Here is an 18,574-nt window from a genome sequence, read left to right on the forward strand (position 1 = left end):
GGCACGAATTTAAAGAAACTGCCCATCCGTCTCCGCTTCACCCGGGAATCGAACGTGGGACCTCTAGGTTGCGAGGCTAGCGTGCTACCCACTGTACCGTAGAGCTGTGTGTGTGTGTGTGTGTGTGTGTGTGTGTGTGTGTGTGTGAAGGCGGGAGAGCCATCGTCTTGTCATCATTATAGCAAAAGACTTAGGGAAAACTTTTTGTTGACGTTGTTGTTCGCGCTGTCATTGCTCCTCCCAGACACACTCACCTGGTTGTTAGGCTGGGGGAAGGCGGCGGAAATACAGGTGTGTGTGCTGGGCGAGAAGACGACACGTACGTGGGTGATGGGGGAAAGATAAAGATAAATGAGAGATGAAGAGAAGATGAAGAGAAGAACTTAGGGGATGGAAACTTAGGAGGATGCAAAAGCAGGAGAGAGTGAATGGTGGATAAGAAGGCATGCAAGGAAACTATGGACGAAGAGAAAAGCTGAAGGAAAGACAGCTGTGGGGAAGGGGGAGAGAAGGATTATGGAGGAAGGATATTAGGGATGGGCAGAAAGGAAAGGATGAAGAACTTGGAAGGGATAGTTGACATTATAGTGGAAAGGTTAAGAAGGAAAATGATATAGGAAGAACAATGGAAAAGGATAGAAGGAACAGGGAGGAAAACAAACAGAGAAAGGGAAGGGGTCACATGATGGAATGAAGGTGTGTAAGAGAAGGGCTGGAGGAAACAAATGGAGGGGGAAAGGGAGGAGAGAGGAGATGATGGAGGAAACAGGGAGGTAGAAGAAAGGGAAGGGAGAACATGATGGAATGAAGGCGTGTAGGGAGAGGGAAAGAGAGGAGAGGAGAGATGATGGAGGAAGGTCATAGGTCACTGGGAGATATAAAAAAAAACAAAAACAGGCTTGGGAAGGCTGGAGGAAACGGAGGAATGGCGGGAGGGAAAGAAAGGCCCCAAGTAAAGGTTTCAAAGAGGAGAAAACATAAAAGTAGGGGAGAAAAGAGAGAAGAAATATATGGAGATAAGAGAGATAGAGGAGATAAGACGGTATATTCTGGTTCTCGTCGCTGGTAATGGAGATAAAAGTGGTGGTGGTGGAGGTGGGGGGAGTGGAGGTGGTGGTGGAGGTGGAGGGGGTGATCAGACAGCGGACAAATAATCTCATAAGGCTGAGACAAAAGATTCATGGAGGAGAAGTGTGAAGAGAAGAGGCCGATGAGAGGATTGGGAGAGAGAGGAAGGGAAACGACCTGTTTTAGAGAAAGGAAAAGAAGAGGAGGAAAGAAGCAGGATGTGAGTGCAGAACCGTATGGGAGATGGGGTAGAGAAGAGGAAAGGAGGGGAGGTAGGGTGAGGAAAAAGTAGACCAGGGAAGGGAAAGGAAGGAAGGGAATGATGATGATGAGGAGGAGGAGGAGAGCCGAGCGAGAAATCAACAAATCAAGTTTTCCCTTTTCTGACATATTTTTGAAAATGTGAACACGTGTGTACTGTGTGCGTGTCCATGTGAGCCCACGCACTCACACACACACACACACACACACACACACACACACACACAATGCCGGAATGATGGATGGGCAGGTAAGAGAAAACAAAGGTACAAAAACACTAAAATAAACATCCACATGTCAGACAAGCGTAGGTGCGGTGTGGCGGGGAAGGGGAGCGGGTGAGCCACGGAAGACAGGCGGAAAAACAAAACATAGAAAGACATAAAAAAAAAAATCACTAACTAGTTTGCCGATATTTCAGAAACAAGACAACAATTTTCAGATCGCTGTGGTGAGGTTTCCCAGGGGACCATAACCAGTGGAATTTTTTTTCTTTTTTACGAGTGGCAGAAAGTATCACTGGCAAAGAGTAGTTATAAAAAGCAAAGCTAGGAGGTGAGCATGCTATCAGAAGTAAAAATGGGTAGTTAGCGAGCCAGTAGCAGAACTGTCATCAACTAGTTTTGCTGATACTTCAAAAACAAGACAACAAATTTCAAATCGTGGTGTTGAGGTTGTCCAGGGGACCATAACCGATAATTGCAGCGTAATAACTGTAGGGAAAAAGTAACGCCTCCAGGATATTCACATGAAGCATTATAGTTGCAGGTCATTTCAGCTGCGAAAGATATCTGAGTGTGCGTGTGAGCTCTGATTGCCGACCCAGGAACCGCGCCAGGAACCAGTAACCGAGCCAACAAAGTTTCAAGTTCTGGAAGCATTAGTAGTAACATGAGTGCAAAAAATTATCCATAACGTGTTTACGGCAGTGGTTAACCTCACTTTCATTACGATGTCTGATCTAGATGACATTTTATTATAGAAAGGATATACATTCCAAGAACCAAGAAACTTACCCGTACAGTGAAAGACTACAGAAGTTTAAATTGCATTATTTGGAGAGATTTATATTGGCAGGTGATATAGAGTTTTTCAGCAAGACGAGGAGATCAATGACGGATATTTAGATAAAGAACTTATTGTTTATTATATATTATAGAAAGAAATATGGAGCGATAAAATGTCAAGAAGGAGCCAATGATAAGAAAATCAATATGAATTCACCTGTAAACTATATGAAAAAGATTACAAAGTGAAGATGGGAGTCAATATTGCTGAAGGGTCACTTATCTCAAAAGAAAAGGAAAGAGTGTGGAATATTGCCCCTCCCAGAAGACATTTGATACAACGAGTTTGCAAGAGCCCACTCGACCCACACCGGGCAACCTTTTCTAAACCTAACACCAGCGACCTTTCTTATTTCATGTTTCCTTGAAGGTATCTATCGTACTGGCACTCGCCTCATGATTGCTAAGTCTGTTCAACTCGACCACTACCATTTACAGACTAGTCACTGAGATTTTATTTACAGAAAAGGAGGCAGCTCAAGGGCATAAAAAAGAGGAAACGATAGGGCAAAAATCTGAGTATCTACGAAAACTATACGTCACTGAATTTCAAGTATTGCTTATCCGGTTATACCACCTTTTACTTATACCAAAGGTCTTATAAGACATTGTAAATCTTTCCTAAAAATCAGTATTCGCAGGAATTATGGAGTCCAGTTGAGAATTAAACATTTGTTATCGGACAGTAACGCTCTCCTGAATACGACGATCATTTCAGATGTGATACAGCGCAATATTAGAATAGCAGAGGTAAGGCGCTGCAGGGAAAAAATAGTAGAAGAGACTGACATGGAAGAGTACGCGTATGTGGCAGTAATAGAAAGTGGTTAAGCGGTGTAAAAGGAAACGGCAAACATATATACGAGTGACAGAAAGTATCATTGGCAAAGGGCAGTTCTACAAGGCAAGGGAGGTGAGCAGGATATCAGCAGTAAAAATAGGTAGTTAAGGAGCCAGTAGCGGTGTAACAGGCGCAGCCGATAACAGGGGTGGTTCAGGTATCCAATTAAGGCGGGAGTATCGCAGGGAGACGCAACCGTCCAGACGGCTTCCTCGATCCTGGTGAACCTCTCCCTTCCTCCTGATTGGTTTCTACTTCTTTTCCATCCTATTGCCCACGTCCACATAATTAAGGAGGCGGTGGCCGGGTGGTTATATAGGTGAGGGTGCGGTGTCTTGGAGAGCCCGGGTTCGCGTCAAAGAAAGAAACACAGAGAGAAAGAGAGAAAGAGACAAACACACACACACACACACACACACACACACACACACACACACACACACACACACACACACACACACACACACACACACACACACACACACACACACACACACACAACAGACGAGGGTCATAAACAACGGCTGGCAGAAAGGAAGTTAGAGGGTGTGGTTACGGAGGAGGAAAAAAAACAAAAATACGGTAGGCGTTTTCCCGGTAGCGTGGGTCAGTTCTGAGGGGAGGAAGAAAAACAGGGGAAAAAAGTAAGTCACGTTGCTGGTACCGCTAAGTAAGGGGGAGGAGAGGATCATAAGGTGGGGTGAAAAGTGAGGGAATGGGATGAGCGTCAGGCTGGGTGGAGCTTGTATAAGGGTGGACGCAACAGCTGACCCCGCCTCGCTCTTCATACACGTGATAGCATTTCCATTCATCCATCCCTGCTTTCCTGTCCCCTGTCTCTCTGTCTCTCACTCTCCATTCTTCTTCCTTTCCATCTTTTTCTTCTCTATAACTCACTGATTCCTGCTAACATCCATTCCTTTTCTTCTTTTCTTGTTCTTCTTCCTTTTTCACTGACATTTTCCTTCATCCCTTTCCTGTTCCTCCTTCTCTTCTCTTCTCCCCCATAACTCAACTCCGGCCTTCATAACTTCCCTCCATCTCCTTTCCCTTTCCATACTCTTTGTTTTTCACATGTTATAATTGGTTCACGGTCACCCAAACAAACACTGACGCAGCTGCCCACTTCACTCTGTCGCAATAAACGGGATAAAAATTGCTAATGGCTGATGGCTTGATGGTTGATGGCATAGTGCGAATATTGCTTTTGTCCGAGTAGCTGGGACGAACTATACTGACATGGATACAGAGAAACAGATAGATAGATAGATAGATAGATAGATAGATAGATATATATATATATATAGAGAGAGAGAGAGAGAGAGAGAGAGAGAGAGAGAGAGAGAGAGAGAGAGAGAGAGAGAGAGAGAGAGAGAGAGAGAGAGAGAGAGAGAGAGAGAGAGAGAGAGAGAGAGAGAGAGAGAGAGAGAGAGAGAGAGAGAGAGAGAGAGAGAGAGAGAGAGAGAGAGAAGAGTGGGAGAGAGAGGATGGCGAGGAGATTCTCAACCATACACTGGCCACACGTCCTCCCGCCCGCCCGCCCGTCACTCTCCTCCGCTAACTCTCACTCACTCACAAACTCACGCACACACGCACTTACGGACACACGCATTCACTCTCTCAATCAAACAGTCGGGGCTGTCGTGTCCCCTGGGGCTGACTGGCCTGTCCTCTACAACTGACCAGCTCAGGAAGAAGAATAAAAAGAAGACAAAGTTTAGTTTTTAGTCTCCCACATCTGCCGCCGAGAAGTCTGCTGTGAGTTTCCTGCGTTGTGTTGTCGAGCTGTGCTGTGACTGCCGACTGCTGCTGCTGCTGCTACGAAGGGTGAGTACTGTTGTGTTGAGGCTGTGTTTGTCTTGTGGCGCGGGGTGGAGCGTGGGGTTGCGTGAGTTAGGGTGGCGAGATGGGATGCTGAGGTGGGCTATTTAGTGTGGGCTGCAGTATAAGGTTATCTATATAGTTGAGATGGGTTAAGGTTGTACTGCGTGGGGATCAAACTTATTTTGCTGTTATTTGTGTGTTGAAAGTGTCGAGTTTGTAAATACGTTTTCATATATTATTGTTATTGTTATTGTTGTTGTTGCTGCTGTTTTTGTTGTTGTTGGTGGTGGTGGTTGTATGAGTGTGCGTGTGTGTGTGTGTGTGTGTGTAATAATAATAATAATAATAATAATAATAATAATAATAATAATAATAACAAAAACAATAACAATGATAATAACAATAATAATAATAAAAATAATAATAATTTTACCTCTACACAAGCAAGACTTCATTCCCATTCACCTCTCACGCCCCCCCCCCTCCTCTACACACACACACACACACACACACACACACACACACACACACACACACACACACACACCACGTTTTATACATTCACTCCGTCCATTCAGCTACAAACTTATGGACCGGTGAGTTTGAAAGAGTTTAGGGCCCACTTAACCAAACCTTTTCCTCCGCTGCTCTTTTTCCCTCTCCTTACTCCCATCCTTTTATCTACCTCCTTATACCTTTCAACTCCATCCCACCCACTAGTTTCTCTCTGTCTTCTCCTTTTACGTTTTCTTCTCATATTCTTCCTTTCTATACCTTCCCTGCCACTTCTCATTCCTCCCATCCCTTACTCCATCATAGTTTTTTTTTTTTATCTACATCCATCCCTGTGTCTCTGTCCTTTATCTCTCCTTCCCTCATCGAACCCCTTCCTTCCCTCCTTTTCCCTCACCTTACTTCACCTCCTTCCTCTTCCCCTTCCCTTCCCTTTCCATTCTATTCCCTCCTCCTGCTATCTCCTTCATTCTTCTTTTCTCTTCTCCTCTCTCCTCTCTTCTCCTCTCTCTCCTCTCCCCTCCTTCGACCCTCCTGACAGCAACAAACACACAAATCACGCAATTTTCCTTTCAATTCGGTGTGTTTATCTCCTTTTCAAGTCGATAAGGTGGCGCATTCATAATTTAGTAACCTCCCCTCGCCTCCCCTCTCCTCCCCTCGCCTCGCCTCCCCTCTCCTTCGCTTCCCTTCCTTCACCTTCCCTCCATCCCTTTCGAAAGCATTTAAAACCTCAAAATCACGTACTTTTTTTTTAATTAGTGAGTTTATCAGTGAGTTTATTCAGAAAAGAGACATCACATACTTAATTTAGTGACCTATTTCTCCTTCTCTCCTTAACTATTCTATTCATTAATTTCGTTCGGTAATATCAACAGGTTTTGGTCTGTCATCTTTTACGTTATAGATATCACCGTAAAGAAAAGGTCCACAGCTGTTATTTGCGCTTAATTTATAACATCGAGCTGTATAAAAGGAAAACCAATGATTATGCAGCAAAATCGAGTATTGTTCTACCTGTTTTCCCAAATTTAGCTTCAATTCGAGTGAAACAAAGGGATGAAAAAAGTTATGTATAGCCACACATACCTCACTAACTTTTGATATCCTATACAATTAATGGAGCAGGCCAGCGATAGAAAAGAATAATAGGAAAAATAATGACTAAAATTAAAACAGCTGAAAGGCAAAGGTTGGTGGGCTCTCGCGTCCTCCCCGTTACAATTAGAAGAGCTTACCTGTTTTGTTTGCATGGTTGCGAAACAATATATTAATGAACAGAATACCGAAAGCATAGCCCTTTATTGTAAAATAGAAAAACTGAAAAAAATGAGAAAAATATGGCAAATAACATGACATGATTGCAGTATTGAAGGAGATAAAAGGAGAAGACAGAATTGATAGAGATCTGTTTGTATAGGTTGATGAGTAACAAGGGGACATGGAAGATAGTTCGAAAATAAAAGATGCTTCAAAAATATTAAAAAATGCAGTATCTTCAATATTCGTATAGTATCTCATTCCTTTCTTATCTCTGTTTCTCTCCTCTGTACCTTTCCAATCAGACATGTTGCCCTAGTTCTGCCCTTGCCTCCCTTCATCCACCCCCTTGACATGCCAAACATCCATGCCAGCCAAGTGGAGGTAAGGTATTAGCGGTGGTGAAGGTAATGCTCGATTCTCACAACTCATTTATGACCCGCCGCCTGCTGCTATAACAGGACGCGGTAATGCCAGTAATGGGGAATGCAGGCAATAACTGGAATTACGAATCTTGTAAAACTGAGGCTGATGAGGGTAAGTGCAAAGAACGGGGTTGAGAATGAAGACTATTTTGTTGTTGTAATATGTGACAATAATTGAGAAAGTGACCACTTAACAAACAAGCAAAATGAGGACGCAGCAAAAACGAGTGAGAAAATAAAATTAGTACTTACATAAATGAATAAAAAAATCATAAAATGAAAATATAAACTCGAACCTCCATTCACACACACACTCACACTCACACACACACACACACACACACACACACACACAAACACACGAACATATCGCCTACCAAAACTACTAACCACCCACTCAAATAAAATAAAAAGGTAATAAACTAAACTAAACAGCCCCGCCCCTGCACCTGTCACACCTGGGCCCCAAAAGTGCACAGAGTCGCCTCAAAATTCGGCAGGACAACACGAGGCCAGGAGAGGAACGTGACCCTGCATAGTGCGTGTGTGTGTGTGTGTGTGTGTGTGTGCGTGGTGGGGGTAAGAGAGAGAGAGAGAGAGAGAGAGAGAGAGAGAGAGAGAGAGACCACTCTACTTTCTCTCTCTCTCTCTCTGTGTTATGAGAATAAATAAAGAGTAATGGCAGTCTCAGAGGGCATGTTGTTTTTAACCCACACTAATTTATAACAATGAAAAACACCCTAATGTATTACACCCCCCCGCACCCCCACCCCACCCACCGACACACACACATTGAGAGGTGACAAAATAATATAAGGTGAATTAAAAGGCCGAGCGGACGCCTAGAAAACAACAATCTAATTCTGCAATTAAGGCTAGACGAGGGGGGAGAGAGAGAGAGAGAGAGAGAGAGAGAGAGAGAGAGAGAGAGAGAGAGAGAGAGAGAGAGAGAGAGAGAGAGAGATCCGAGTCCCTTTGATCAACCTATTTTTTTCCTCTAACCTCCTTCTATGGCTCCCTCCCTCCCTCCTCTCCTGTGTCTCTCTCTCTCTCTCTCTCTCTCTCTCACACACACACACACACACACACACACACACACACACACACACACACACACACACACACACACACACACACACACACACACACACACACACACACACACACACACGAAATATATATACCATTTTAATATGCATGTGGACAGAAATGACATCTGCGACGCCCGATGTTTTAATTCATGGTGCGACCTTTGTTTCCCGGCTTAACCCCCCCTCCCCCCTCTCACTCTTCTCTCGTATCTCCTTACCCCTTCTCCTTCACCCACCTTCGTAATATTGTCCTTTCTCCATTCACTTTTCGATTTTCTCACTTGGAACTAATATAAAAAGGAAAAATTATCTGATCTCTATCCTCGCCCTTTCTCTCTTTCCTTCATCCACCTTCATAGCCCTGTCCCATCTCCCACCTCGATATCAAAAATAATAAAAACCGAAAGGAACACGTCTCACCTCTTAACTTCCCGCACAACCCTTTCTCACATCTCACCCACCTCGCCCAGTGGTGGGCACCGCTAATCGAAAAGATAGCTTCGCTAACTGGTAATCCACTAACTAAAAAGTCAGCTTCGCTTACACTAAACCGCTAAACTGATAAAAAAATAGTGGAAGCTAACGCTAACCGCTAACTTTTCTTTATGTGGATTTAGCTTCGGTTTAGTATTTTGGCTCTAAAACCCTTAAAAACAGACCAGGTGACCTAAAGTTTCAATATGTTGTAGCTTAGACATAGAGCTTTCCAGAAAAGTATAGCTTGCAAAAAAATCAGATGATGATAAAGGTAAAAAATATACCCTGATCTGCAGTTTGTGTGTTCGTGCGCCAAATGGTAAACAAAACATTCTCTTCTCTATCAACATGAGACACTCTCTTTGCACATCACTCGTGCTGTGCCTCTAACTTCACATTCGCGCTCCAATCAGCAGCTCCTCACTCTTCATAATTCAAAATCTTTTAAGATAACCGATCAGTGCCACAGAGTCCGTAGTGAAGCGATCGATATACACGTGATGAGCATGAAAGCGCCTCTCGGGTTCATTTTTAACCGCCAACCCATGATTAATTATTCGATAAGTCGATTAAGAGGAAGTAATTTCTATTTAACCTGAGCCAAAGGAGATCCGCGACCACTCTTGCCGCAGGACTCAATCGACTTAAGAAGAAAGAAGCATCAAAAGGAAAGATAGGAAGGACGAGAGCCAACGGAGATTAAAAGGAAGAGATAAGGAGACGGAAGAGACCACAAACTTAAGAAAAATGCAAAAAAAAGCTCACGGAGATTAAAAGAAAAAGACAAGGAAAGGAAAAGAATACAAACTTAAGAAAATATATACAAAAGCTCACGGAAATCAAAAACAAAAGGGAAGGAAAGTGCAAACAAAATCAAGGACAGTACATAAAAAAGGCTCTGGATAAACAAGCGAATAAAACTAGACATAATAACCACAACAAATGCGAAAAGGGAAACCAAAAGAAAACCAAAAGCCATACATTTGTAATTTGAAAGGAAAAACGATAAGAAATATTAAGATGCAAAGGCAGTAGGAAGGAAGGAAGGAAGGAGAATAACAACGACCACTTAATACCTGGTGTGAGAAATACGAACAAGACTTGAAACACTTAAAGTAAAAATTGGAACAGAAGGGATGAGAGGAGATTACAAAGGAAAATAAGGTGAGGATAATTTCAGGAGTAAAGAGAGAGAGAGAGAGAGAGAGAGAGAGAGAGAGAGAGAGAGAGAGAGAGAGAGAGAGAGAGAAAGACAGAAAAAGAGGGGCTTATAAGTTATTAAAGTTGTACCAGAACTACTTGTGGGTATTTAAAGTTGATGTTTGTAAGCTTCTGTGCAAAGTTTTCATGAGAACCTTTAATTAAAACAACGAACGGATATCATCTTTACTACTACTACTACTACTACTATTACTATTACTACTACTATACTACTGCTGCTGCGGCTACTACTACTACTACTACTACTACCATTTTATTATCTACCACTTCTGCTACCATTAACAGACAAATACTTGAAAAGACAACAAACATTGATATCGTATTTTTTTCCCTCCCTTTCCCTTCCTATGCCTTGCCTTGCCTTGCCTTGCCTTGCCTTCCCTTCCCTTCCCTTCCTTTCCTCTTTCTTTTCATCTTCCTTCTGGCACTTAGAACTGCTTACAAGTCTAGTGAATATTAAGTATCATTATAGAAACTACGTATTGTCGCTGCTTTCTCTTTACAAACACACACACACACACACACAGAGAGAGAGAGAGAGAGAGAGAGAGAGAGAGAGAGAGAGAGAGAGAGAGAGAGAGAGAGAGAGAGAGAGAGAGAGAGAGAGAGTGTGTGTGTGTGTGTGTGTGTGTGTGTGTGTGTGTGTGTGTGTGTGTGTGTGTGTGTGTGTGTGTGTGTGTGTGTGTGTTGTCAGGTAATTATTTATATTTCTATCCGAGTGTTGCATCATAATTTTCCACAGTTTCCGCTCTGACGCACCTGTTGAGACGCCTTTCTTCGCCCCCCTCAGCGCAGTGAAAGTAATTAGGCTGATTATGCACCTTTCACTCCTGCGCTTCAAAAATACTCCCTTGCCGTCACCTCACCGCTCGCTCCCCGCCGCCCACTCCTTTTGTTGCATTTCCCCGTAGCGCCCACTCTCTCAATCTTACCCCTCTCCCCCGCCCCCTTACCTCCTTCCTTTTCTGCATTATACTCCCTCCGCCTCTTTCCCTTTCCTAACACTGCCCATCTTTAATTTCTAACTGCACCCCATATATCTTGTTTTTTTTCTTTTACTCCTCTTGTTGCATTTCCCCGTAGCGCCCACTCTCTCAAACATACCCCTCTCCCAGGCCTCTTACCTCCCTCCATTCCCCTATTTCCTCCTTTTCTGCATTATATCCTCTCCTCCTCTTTCCCTTCCCTATCACTGTCCATCTTTAACTTTTAACTGCCCCACATATTGTTTTTGCATGCTGCCATTAGCGTCTGTTGGCTTTCTTGAGGGACCTCTTGGGTGACCGCATCCTACCAGCGGCGCAGGCGAATTTTATAGTGGCTGTCGTGATGTGTGACTCTTCCTTGGCCCATGCTGCCCCCCGGTGCTCCTCTTGACCGAAGTCGCTGAAGTTAGGGATGATTAAAGGTCTGGGCAGCATGTGGGTGATTTTCTGGTTTCTGGTTTAAAAAATCATCGTGTTTCCATGGGACTCGAGCCAAGGTCCACGGGCTCACAACGCCCGCACGCTGACCACTCGGCCATCACCTCCCCATCGCTTTCAGCCCTTTCTTTTACTCTTTTTTTTCCACAGCTGCAGCTATTCTTCCTCTCTTAATCCCATTCTCTTGCTTTCACGGTAACAGGATACGGGCCAAGGGCTATAAACAAAATAAAAACATTTCCCCCATACATACAGCTCCCATATAAAAAAACGGGAGACACTGGAAATAAAAAGCATAATATTTAGATCCAGAGAGTCATATGTAGGAGGAGAAGTTACGAGATTTGTAAGATGATTCCTACTTTATCGAACTTAATGAAATCTACACAAGCGTCCTCTTTCCTCTCTTCATTCATTTTTAAACACCATATCCTTCATTCATTTCTACTCTGAGCCACCAACCTCTCTCTCTCTCTCTCTCCTAATCTCGCAGCAGCCACACTCTACCCCGCCCTTTCTTGCGTCATCGAACCTTAACTAAATCATCGTCTTCTCTTTCCTATCTTCATTAATTTTTAAACTGCTCATCCTCCATTCATTCATTCCCTCCCTGACCCCATCAAACTCTCCCTCCTATCCTCGCAGCATCCACACTCTGCGTCATCCAGCGTTACATTGAGCTACGCCTCCCATCTCAGGCCTTCAGGGCATCTCCAGCAATCAGAATGGCAAACTGGGAAGACGTAGAAAGCCTCTCAGCCCATAGAAGACTGAATGAGATTAGACCCCTTTAGATTATCTGGGGTTCATTCTCTCTCTCTCTCTCTCTCTCTCTCTCTCTCTCTCTCTCTCTCTCTCTCTCTCTCTCTCTCTCTCTCTCTCTCTCTCTCTCTCTCTCACACACACACACACACACACACACACACACACACACACATTTAAATAGAATGCAAGTCGGTGTATTAATTCCCTCCTTTCCATCTATTCCCTATTCACTAATTTTTTTTTTTTGGGGGGGGAGCTAAAGGCTTGATGTTACTTTAATTTCTCTCTCTCTCTCTCTCTCTCTCTCTCTCTCTCTCTCTCTCTCTCTCTCTCTCTCTCTCTCTCTCTCTCTCTCTCTCTCTCTCTCTCTCTCTCTCTCTCTCATTTAAACGTCCGTATATTCATTCAGTGACCTCAATTAAAAAGATGGAAATTCAACACGAAAAAGAATCCATGCACCCATGTCAGTGACCACGGTGGAAATGGGACTTAATGGACAGATGAATCCGGTATATCTCTTAATTAATGTGAGTGAAAATGGTTGACTGCAAAGCGAATTCAGGACTCGACCGTTGATGCCTAGATGTAGTGAGGCAGAAGTGTAGTATTGCACGGATGGAGGCAATACTCAAACACTAATAGAGGAACCGTAATGCATATGAACACACAAACAAAAGATGAACGCAAGTAAATAAGGAATCTACGAACAACAGTGAGGCGAGTAACAATGCCACCAATAGGAGAATCACAGACACACCTTATCAGTAACTCCAAAACACCAACAGAAAAAAGACCAGTAATTCAGAAACACATAAACAATAAATGATACCCAGTAAATATGAATTCTACAAACAACACATAAGCGAGGAACAATGGCACTAAACAAACAGCAAATAAAATAACCAACAAAAAAATAATAAAACAACCAACTGGACTAACAAACTGTCGGTGAACAAGTAGAGGAGACGCCTGGAAAAGGTGAAAGGGAGACCGAGGAGGAGGAGGAGGATGAAAGGGTGTACTTAAGTAGTTGATGAAAGGCTAGAGCAGGTAGTAGTGTGGGAGGGGAGGAGGTGGAAAGAGGGTGATGAACGCAAGGGGGTGAGACGAATGTGGAGGGAGAAGAGGGGGGCAAGGGAAATGGGGTGAGGACGTGAAGGGGTAAAAGGGGTGGGGTGAAAAGTGGGTGGAGGAAGAAAAGGAGTGAGGGGCTAAGAGGGGGTGAAGCATTGGGGTTTCAGGGGGGGGGGGGAGATCCATGGTTTAATTGCACGTCAGTTTTTCGTGTGCGAGTAATATGATGCTGTTGTTTGCGGGTCTGAGGAGAGGAATTGGAAATATTGAGGGGAAGGGAAAAATAGTTATCACCGGCTATTTCGAGTTGTCAAATATTTCTCACTTTTCTCTTTTTTTTCTCTCATCTCTCTCTCTCTCTCTCTCTCTCTCTCTCTCTCTCTCTCTCTCTCTCTCTCTCTCTCTCTCTCTCTCTCTCTCTCACACACACACACACACACACACACAACACGTACCACCAAGGCGGACAATATTTTCCGATAATCAGTCCGTTTGTAGGCAGCCCTTCAATAATTACAGGTATATTGAGGGCCGTAATCAGCTGTTTCGTTCCGCCAAGATGAACTTGTATTGATACACGTGTGTGGGTGGGGGGGGAGGGGAGGAGGAGAAGAAGGAGGAGGAGGAGAAGGAGTAGGAGCAGTGAGAGGAAAAAGAGGAAGAGAGAGAAGAAGAGGAAGAGAGGGAGGGAGAGAAGGAATAAAAAAAGGAAGAGGAGGGAGAGGAATAATAATAATAATAATAATAATAATAATAATAATAATAATAATAATAAGAAGAAGAAGAAGAAGAAGAAGAAGAAGAACACTAAGAATAAGAATAAGAGGCAAAGAAAGGGAAATAGGAAGAGGAAGAGGAGGAGGAGGAGGAGGAGGAGGAGGAAGAAGAGGAGGAAGACGAGAAGAAGTAGGACTTTCGAGGCATGGGTGTTTCGAGTCCTTAGAAAAAGAGTAATAAAATCCGTCCCTCTGTTTCCCATTTCCTGCGGTGACACGATAGCGAGGAGACGGTCACGAACCACCTCTCTGACCCCCCCTCCCCCCCTTCACCCCCCCCCCCCCCTATAAACACGAGATCCCTACGTGTATCTGCCGTGTATCCGATTTAACTTTTCCTCTCTTTTTTTAATTTTCATTGTTTGTTTTTCTTCTGCATTGTTGTTGACTTAGTATTTTTTTGTTGTTATTTTTGTTTGTGTTGATTTTTGTTGCTCATCTTAGTCTGCTTCCTCTTTTTATTTTTTCCCCTTTTTATTCTTATTCTTATTCCTATTCTCGTTTTCCTGCATGTTTTTTTTTTACTTTTCCTCTTTTTTTCTCTTTGTTTCTTCTTCCTCTTCTCCTTCATCTTCTTTTTTTCGTTTCTTATTTTCTTTCATCTTCTTTTGGTTATATTTTTCTTCCTCTTCATATCTGTGTCTTCTTCCTTTCTATCTTTTCTTTCCATTTTCTCATTACTTTTCTATCTCTTTCCATTCTTTTTTTCTATATTCTCATTTATCTCCTCCTCCTCCTGTTCCTCTTCCTCCTCCTCCATTTTTTTTCTTTTTTTTCTCTTCTACAGTTTACATCCATCGCATATTACATTCCTTCTCTTCCTCCCCAGCTATTCTTCCCTTCCATCTTCCTATTTTCCTTTCCATGTTTTCTTTTCCTCATTTTCCTTTTCCAGACTGATAATATCCTTTCCATGGTGTCGTTTGATCCTCTTCCTCTTCCTCCTTAATCCCTTGTTCCCTATGATCCTCCGTCACATATTCTTCTACACTTTTTATAATCATCTCTTCTATATTTGGACGAGTTCTAATTTAGTATCTCCTCGGTTATCCAGATCATCCGTTTTCTCTTTTAACACTACGACGTAAGGAGTGAGGCAGGAGAGAAGGATTAATGAGAGAAGAGATTGGAAGGAAAGAAGGAAGGGAGGATAAGTGGTGAGTGGAATGGGGGTGAAGGTTATTAATGAGGGCAGGCATAGAAAGTGTGGCTGATAAATTGGGGAGAGCATGGGAGGCAGAAATCAGAGGAGAAATGGGTTAAAAGTGAGAGATTACAGGTGGAAAAAGATGTTAAATGAGGCCATGAGAGGAAAGGAAAGGTGATGTATGGGGCAAGGAATCGTAAGTTGAAATTATAAGGTAAAATGCGACAAATGGACGGCAGAGGAGAAAGGATGAAAAAAGATGGTTAATGAAAGTAAAAATGATGAAGAAATAAAGTTGAAATTTGAAAGAATACAAAAATAAGGGGGGCATGAGTGGAAAGGAAATCTGATGTACGGGGCAAGGAACTGAAAGTTGAAATCAGAAGTAAAATGCGATAAATAGATGGGGAAGGAGAAGGGATGATAAAAAGAATGTTAATGAAAGTAAAAATGATTAGGCAAGATAAGATGTCGAAGAAATAAAGTTGAAATTTGGAAGAGAAATACAAAAATGACAATAGCATGAATGGAAAGAAAGTCTGACGCAACGGGAAAGAAATGGAAAGCTGAGAGTACAAGTAAAATGCGAAAAATAGATGGGGAAGGAGAAGGGATGATAAAAAGAATGTTAATGAAAGAAAAAAATGATAGAGCAAGATGAGATGCCGAAGAAATAACATTGAAAACTGAAAGAAGTAGGGAGTAAGCATGAAATAGATAGCTGAAGAAAAGACAGGGAAAGAATGACTAGTCGTGATTGGAAGAAAAAGCGGGAAGTTGAATTTATTAGACAAGAAATTAGAAAAAAAATATCATAGCAGAAAAGCACTGAAAAAAAAAATGGTTAATGACAGTATAATGAAAAAAAGCGAACTCTGATGAAAAGGAAGATTGGAATTTAACAAGAATAAAACACAACAAATAGAACAAAGAATGAAAAAGAGGATTAATGAAGGTATAAATATAAAAAAACAAAAAAAAAACAAAGGGGATCGAAAAGAGAGGGAAAGAAGATCAAATTGAACTGGAAAAATAAAGACAATTATTAGTGAAAAGAAGTTTGAATGAGAAGGAAGAGGAAGAAAAACAGAAACGAGAAACCGAAAACGAGATGAGAGAGAGAGAGAGAGAGAGAGAGAGAGAGAGAGAGAGAGAGAGAGAGAGAGAGAGAGAGAGAGAGAGAGAGAGAGAGAGAGAGAGAGAGAGAGAGAGAGAGAGAGAGAGAGAGAGAGAGAGAGAGAGAGAGAGAAGGGATAGATAGATAAACAGACAGATAGATAAATGGATAGGGCTAAAAACAGAAAGAATGATTGATATGAAAAAAAAATGAAAAATGAGAAATGAAAAGGTCGGCTGGTGGAGAGCGGGCGCAACAAGGAAAAAAGTTAAAAGAGTGAAAAGAAAAGGCAAAAAACAGAACAGATTAAAATGGTCGATAAAAAGGTACCACTCAACAGCACGAACGCCTCCTGCCGGCGCCAGCACAAACTAGGCCGCGGTGCTATATATAGAACTCTAATAAAACACGCGACCTTAACGAAGAGAAATGGCGCCTGAACACATACATACATACATAGCAATACTGATTTTATGCACTCACACACACACACACACACACACACACACACACACACACATTATACAATTGTTTTTTTTTATGTTTGACCTACCGCGCCGGCCTACTGTTCAGCCTCAGCCAGCTATTAGCGCAGGCAAGTTTTTTTTAAAGTGGCGCCATTCTTGCTTGGCTCATGGTTCCCCCCGAAGCTCCACTCGATCCTCATAACCTCGTCTTTCTCCAGTGTCTCTAGTAAGATCCTCCCTTTCTATCCTCCATAATGTGTGTGTGTGTGTGTGTGTGTGTGTGTGTGTGTGTGTGTGTGTGTGTGTGTGTGTGTCACATTATCGTGTGGTAGGGGGAGGGAGTATCGGGTGAGCTATGGTGATCCCCTAGTGAGGTTATTTGGTGAAGGAGACCGTACTGCTGTTGTTGTTGATGTTGTTGCTATTGTTGTTAGTGGTGGTTATGGCGGTGGTGGTGATGATGGAAGTGTTGTTTTATGGTTGGGGTGGTGGTGGTGATGGCAGCGGTGTAGGTGGTGGTGATGACGGTGATAGCGGCGGTGATGAAAGGGGCTGATTATTAGTTACGGTGGTGAAATTGGTGTTTGTGATACAGATTCTGGTAGTAAAGCGGTTATTGAATGGCTGTTGTTCGGTTGCCCTACGAGACTAACTGAAATTTGGCAAGACCTTACCGTAGATTTTCCCCCAGAGCCAGAGTAAAATTTGGTCAGCGGAAAGGGAAGGAGCATTTCTGTCAAGCTAACCTATGGCTTTTATCACACGGAGGGGAGAAGGAGGAGGAAGGGGATGAGAATTAGCAGGAGAATTAGGAGGAGGAGGAGGAGGAGGAGGAGGAGAGAAGTAGCTTGTCCATTACGAAGGGGATGAAGTCTCACTAGTACGATCCCATTAAGACGGATTATTAAGGTTATGTATAAGTGGATCGAAATAGTAGCTCTACACATTTCCTCCTGGGGTCAATAAACTCCTCCACCTCCTCCTTCTCCTTCTCCTCCTCCTCCTCCTCCTCCTGCCCCTGCTTGTACTTTCCTTTTTCTTCCTCTTCCCCTTCTTCATCTTTCTAGTCTTCTTCGCTTTCCTCCTCCTCCTCCTCCTCCTCTTCCTCCGACTCTCAATCCCATTTTTCCTCTTTTTTCCTTCCTCTTCTTCTTCCATTCTTCGTCTTCTTTTCCCTTCTTCTTCCATTCTCAGTCCCCAGTAGTTCACCTCCTTCCCTACTCCTCCTCCTCTTCCTCCTCCTCCTCCTCCTTCTTTCCACCTCCTCCTCTTTTTCCTCGTCCTATTCCCCCTCCTCCTCCTCCTCTTCCTTTTAACCCTCCTCCTCCTCCTCCTTTTCCACCTCCTCCTCTTTCTCTTCGTCCTTTTCCCCCTCCTCCTCCTCCTCCTCCTCCTCCTCCTCTCGTTATTGGGTAGTGAGCCCGTGTTAACTGATCCCCCAGTGTTCCCATATTGCTCGCCTCCTTCTCCTTATTATCCGTGTCATCGTTATTCTCTCGTTCGTTTATATTTTGATCTTAAACTGTATTCGAACTCTACGGTTTTCTTTTTACATATATATTTTTTTTGGTTTTCTGTTTTATTTATCTCTTTTCCTTTTTCTGTTCTTAATGTTCTTGTTCCTGTTCTTGTTTTTCTTTTTCTTTTTCGTCTTCGTCTTCTTTTTCTTTTTCATCATATACTTTTTCGTCTATTTCTCCTCTTCGTAAACTTCGTCCATTTCTCTTACTCATCTTCCTCCTCCTCCTCCTCCTAG

The 18,574-nt window shown here is 43.0% G+C and overlaps 1 protein-coding gene across 5 annotated transcripts in view; it reads left to right on the forward strand.

Annotated features, from left to right (window-relative positions):
* The first annotated feature begins 4,772 nt into the window (after positions 1–4,772).
* The window catches only part of LOC127001467 (indian hedgehog protein-like), a 45,860-nt gene continuing 32,058 nt past the window's right edge, over positions 4,773–18,574 (forward strand). For all 5 annotated transcript variants that reach the window (XR_007755294.1, XR_007755297.1, XR_007755296.1 and 2 more), the window contains exon 1: positions 4,773–5,064. The gene's annotated coding sequence lies outside the window, so the exon portion shown is untranslated. The remainder of the gene's footprint in view (positions 5,065–18,574) is intronic.

Source organism: Eriocheir sinensis, chromosome 21 (genome assembly GCF_024679095.1).
Source record: "Eriocheir sinensis breed Jianghai 21 chromosome 21, ASM2467909v1, whole genome shotgun sequence".
NCBI classification, from domain to species: Eukaryota; Metazoa; Arthropoda; class Malacostraca; order Decapoda; family Varunidae; genus Eriocheir; species Eriocheir sinensis.